This window comes from Poecilia latipinna, unplaced genomic scaffold (assembly GCF_001443285.1).
Source record: "Poecilia latipinna isolate Pla-1442-1.1 unplaced genomic scaffold, P_latipinna-1.0 Scaffold1477, whole genome shotgun sequence".
NCBI classification, from domain to species: Eukaryota; Metazoa; Chordata; class Actinopteri; order Cyprinodontiformes; family Poeciliidae; genus Poecilia; species Poecilia latipinna.
In genome coordinates, this window is record NW_015114093.1 from 61,930 (window position 1) to 67,113 (window position 5,184).

Below are 5,184 nucleotides of genomic sequence, written 5' to 3' on the forward strand. Positions count from 1 at the left end.
CGGGGGGTGGTTTTCTTTTTAAAAACCCCAAATTTAAAAAAAGTTTTTTTCAAAAAAAAAAAAAAAAAAAAAAAAAACAAACAAAAAAAAACACACAAGTAGTTTTATTACCTAAGTGTGTAAGCAAGCACTGAAATAAAACAGGTTTGCAGCAGATAATACGCTAATGTCACTGATATGCATTATCTCGACCCATCGCCAACTGGGGCCTGTTTGCCAGGCGGACTGTGTCACTAAATATCCTGCCTCGCCTGACTCAAAAGCTCTTTCCGGGGGTTAAATGAGCAAAACAGTAAAACGGCTCTGCCACTTTATGTTCCTTTACTAGGGAGAACCAACGATGCACAGATACTGTTCCGGGTTTACACCAAAAGAAGTTGCAAGTGTGCAACAGAAATACTCTAAAGTACTTGAGTGGATAGTTCAAGGACAATTAGTAGTCGTAGTAGTCCGTCTTCATGGAATTGTAGCATTGCAGTATTCATAGCCCTATTATTGCTGGAATAAAGACCTATATAGAGTCCATTGTAAGATGAGAAAGTGTTAAAGGTAACAAGAGAGACAAAAGACGCAGCACACTGGGATCTTCATTTTTCAACCACAGGCAATTATGAAAATAATGCTTCAAGTTTAGGTTACATGTTATGAATCTTCCTCGAGGCCCGACCCTCACCTTGCCTTGCCCTGTCAGATCGGGTTAGGAGTTAGGCCGGCGCAGGGATGTGACAGCTGGAAATGGTTTGAGGATCTCTGGATAGTTTGTTTTCAGAGCACGCTGCGGGACTGGATGAAAGACATGCGTAAGTTGGCCCATGGCTGCAAATGCTTATGCGCCTCAAGGCAATAAAAGTGTTACTGTGAATTTGATCACTGTTTAATGCCTGCACTGCAGCGCTATTAGCAAGTTCTAAGTGCTCGGCATTAAAGTGTGACAGACGGATCCGAGCTGCGCAGGTATCTCGGTAGTGTGTGACCGTCCCAGCTAATTGGCCTCCTCTGTGTTTTGAGCACTTTGACCTATCGGGGATTCATTTCCTGGCCTGTTGTGTTCCTAAGTATGCAACAGGGGTTCTGGCATAATTCGCACTCTCACTTCCCAATCCCTCTCAGATGGCGGGGTGCTTTTCCTTTCTTAATGACCAAATAAATCTGACTGGTGCTAAAGGAGAGACAGAGAGAGAGAAAGAGAGAGAGAGAGAGAGAGAGAGAAAAACGGGATTAAAATTCCCCATTCGCTTTCTGGAGGAGCCCAGCTGCATTGCACTGTTTGTTTTCCACGGCGCTCAGAGCAGCTGCAGAGAGGTGGGCCAAATCAAAACAGCGAGGACGTATTTTTGTTGGCATGCACTTTCCCGTTCACTTAGCAATAATTGTATTGTGAAATTAGAAAGGAGCAACAAAAGTAAGGATTAGTGTCACATGCTTATAAGGTGCTCTAAGTGTAGCAACTCCAAAAAAAAAAAAAAAAAAAAAAAAGGGGCCCGTTGTTTTTTGTCAAAATAAAGTTCTCCCTCCTCATCTGACACAATGCATCAGCACCCGCCGTGTTATATCCACAGGCTGAGTTACAAAGCAGACTCCTTGGACACGAGAGCAAAGTTTGCAGATGAAGTAAACTCCCCAGATCAACATTTATCACTGTTTACCTAAACTGAGATGATTCAAGCAACACACTGGAGCTATTTTAATAGTAACACATGAGTGGCAGCCAACTCGCACCGCAGGAGGGGAGAGGAGTCGATGTGCTCGGAGGTGACACCGGGAAGAAATGCGGCGCGGCAGGTAAGACGTGTCTGAGAGCAACATTATCTGGGCTGCTTGGCTGATTCTCAGCAAATGCCGTCTGAATGTAAACGAGCGTGACCGCCCAGCAGGTTTATGATGGCTGTCTCGCTCAGCTTAATGTGATCTCTCGACACCTGCCGTGACCTTGCAGCAAACTCTGACAGAGAAAACAAGCCGGACTGTGCGCTTTGTTTGAATGACACAACCGCTCTTACGCCATTTTGACTCATTGTGAACGAGTGAGCTACGCTGAAAAGGCTCGAAAGTGGCGTTTTCGATACCTTCAGTCCCGGATTATTGCAAACCTCTCAGTGAATTAGCTGGTAATATTTAATGGAAAGCTCGAACCTGCAGTGAATGAACAAGTAAGACTCCGCCCCAATTCTAGACGATTCTTTGTAGAATCGTCTAACATTTGCAATGTTTTTTTTATTCACCAATGTTCTGTCAATTTCTAAGTTAATTACAGCGCACTGCGCATTTACAAACAACAAAAGCAGACTAACATGCGTCACAGTTTCACACACAAAAAAAGAGGAAACAATAAAAATCAAATACAGAATAAAGCAGGGAATAGAAGATAGAAAAGCAAGGTTAGTGATGAGTTTTTAAATGATTGGATTAAATTAGGCAGAGATGTAGTAATTACATCACTTCTGAAGGAAAGTGGTTGGACTGTATTTTATTTAGGGGCATCAAACCCCTTGCCTGTCATGATGACTCTTCAAGAACCCATTGACTTACATGTAGGCATCCTGAGGGTGACAGTTGAAGGGTTGAAGTTAGGTGCTCGAAGAAAAATGCACTCCACACTTTTCAGATTTTTCTGTTAAAAAAGAGAAAAAAAAATTACATTTGGAGTTTAAGTTTGTAATCTATAAAAACATGACAAATTTAAGTGAGATGAATACTTATGCAAGGCAAAGTAATATACCGACCCAGCCAATAGCAATCAATGTCATGAGTCCAGCGCAGATATATGAAGCTTTCCAGGCTCTGTGCATTCCTTCCTGGACGCCATCGTCTATAGGTTGTAAAGAAGGCGTTTTAAAACGTCAACACTAATAATAAGCTATCCATGAGAAAAACTAAGCTGCTCTTGCGGACTGGGAATAGGTTCGTCTCCTCCTGTGGATACTCAAAAGACAAAAACCAGCAAGAACACTAAAAATATGCAAAAAAGACTTGTGGTGCAGTTTCCCAAGGCCGGAGAAAGGAAATAGACTGACAGTTTCTCCCTGACCCCCTCACCACCCCCCTGTAACCTCCTAACAGCCCCTTGGGGGATCCTGTCTCTATGCGTAAAACAGACTTTCAGAAAGCGTCCTGGAAAGTTCAGAGCCACGAAAACAAGGGGATGTGAGGAAGTTCAATAAGCTCGAACGAGGAGGGCTCAGCCCGTAGATAATCTCAAGGCCACACAGCGCGGGCCTCCGGTCCTACAGGGATCCTGCAGATTTGCCATTGTTACATTGAAAAATTAAACAGCTCCAGCGAGGTCAGCTGCGTTAAAGCCACCTCTCTTCTTGAGTGTCTCCTCCGGGCCGCCGCGATGTTGACATACAGGGCAGGTGCAGCTGCCCCCCGCTCTTCTCCCCCCCACCCCCCGCCCCCCAGCTCATATCTGCATCAACTAGAACCCCCCCCCCACCCCCACCCCTCCATCTTCAACCAGCGTACACACACAAACACACTCATACCCCCACAAAGCTTGGATGTCACAAGATGGGGTTTAAATGGACAAAGACAAATCAACCATTTTCTTTAATATCTCTGCAACAATCAGCGCGGGGCTGCTGAGTTAACACAGGGCCCACAGAGACGAACACAAAGGCTGGATTCTTCGGGCTTGAAGATGGCTATGGGAAATGGCATGGATGCCAGTGCTGATAAGTGACCGATGGGCTCAAGTTACTTCCAGCTGTCTGCTGCCATGCATGCCTCTCCAAAACGTATGGCTCGCACATAAATGCAAACTATTTCATTTACATAACACTCATAAAGTAAACGCCGGACGTATAAAAAAATAAAAAAAAAAATTGAGAGAGAGAGAGAGAGAGAAAAACATTTCAACACCCTCTGACTTGGGAAGGGTTTATATTGCAGGAATTAATCTCTAGTCCTCTGAGGAGGAACTATGTTCTTCTTCAGCTGAGAAAACACAGACAGCTGAAAATTCGGACCTCGCTGGGGCAAAAGCTGGATCAATAAAATCCAGGGAATACTGGAAAACCTGGATGCAGCGTGTGGAAAGAGTCTGACTCAGGTCTCCTGGATAATTGCGCTAGTTTACATTGTTTGGCTGAACACAGTAAACAGTGTCCGCGAGGACCTGTTGGCATTGTTGGCTCCGATTGTTTTTTTCCCCTTTAACTATAAAAGCCAGATTTCCATACGGACACAGGAAAATGAAAATTGCATTTCCCTTCCAGTGTTTAAAATGATGGGAATTTAAAGAGAAAATAAAATTGAGGCTGTAAAAGACTATTACTTTTTAACGCAGGCTGTATTTCTGAGCTGTAAACTTAGTTGCTCTCTCAAAAAAAAAAAAAAAAAAAAACCCTGTGAAAAAAAAAAAAAAAAAAAACCAGCGCCACTCTGCATTAGCATCACCTCAATACCAGTGAGGGCCTCTTCCTGTCCATTTGGAAAATATAAGTACATTTTCAAGCTGCTGCACACTCCAAAAGGAGAGAGCTTTTGGCAGGCTTTGAAGTTCTCGGAAATAATGCTGCTTAAAAGCATCCTCCACAACACAGAGAAACACGAACGTGTATTTCAGACAAGAGGTGTGAGTGAGCACTTCTTAGGAGCCATGTAAATCCCCACTAGAGAACTTGGGCTTAATGTGTTTTTTTCTTTCTCTTTCTTCTCTTTCTTGTTATGACGCTGTTGCACCCGTCCTATGAAGAGTATTGATTGCTATTGCTTTTATGAAGCCTCATTATCATCATTCACTCATTACTTCGTCATCTTTCCAAAAGGAGACTCAGCAATGTCATAATCCCATAATGTGATCATTCAGAAATGTTCCATAGTTTTTGTTTTGTTTTGTTTTTTTTCTTTTCTTTTGTCGAGCGCGTTTCTTTTCTGGTGAAACTTGGAGAGAGACACTGCAAATGAAACAAAACACCACCGCCGAGGAGAAGGGCAAGGATAAAACTTTGCATCACGGCCTTTTATTTTCCCTTCCCTGCACAGTTTAGTGTTTCAGCTACACCCTTTAGGCAGTAAAAACTGTCATCTAATCATATCCTCGTGCAGCCTAAAATGCCATATACGCCCATACCAGCCTGGAAAGGGGACCTTTCAGTGGATTAAAACGGATATGAGGTTATTTTTGTGAGATCCATGATTGCATGAGGCACTCCCACCAAGACTTAGTGTGATGACTGAGGA

The 5,184-nt window shown here is 43.3% G+C and overlaps 1 long non-coding RNA gene across 2 annotated transcripts in view; it reads right to left on the bottom strand.

Moving 5' to 3' along the window:
- The window catches only part of LOC106962958 (uncharacterized), a 6,866-nt gene extending 3,551 nt beyond the window's left edge, over positions 1-3,315 (bottom strand). For both annotated transcript variants that reach the window (XR_001428085.1, XR_001428084.1), the window contains exon 1: positions 2,530-3,315. This is a non-coding gene — a long non-coding RNA (uncharacterized LOC106962958). The remainder of the gene's footprint in view (positions 1-2,529) is intronic.
- Positions 3,316-5,184: the final 1,869 nt, after the last annotated feature.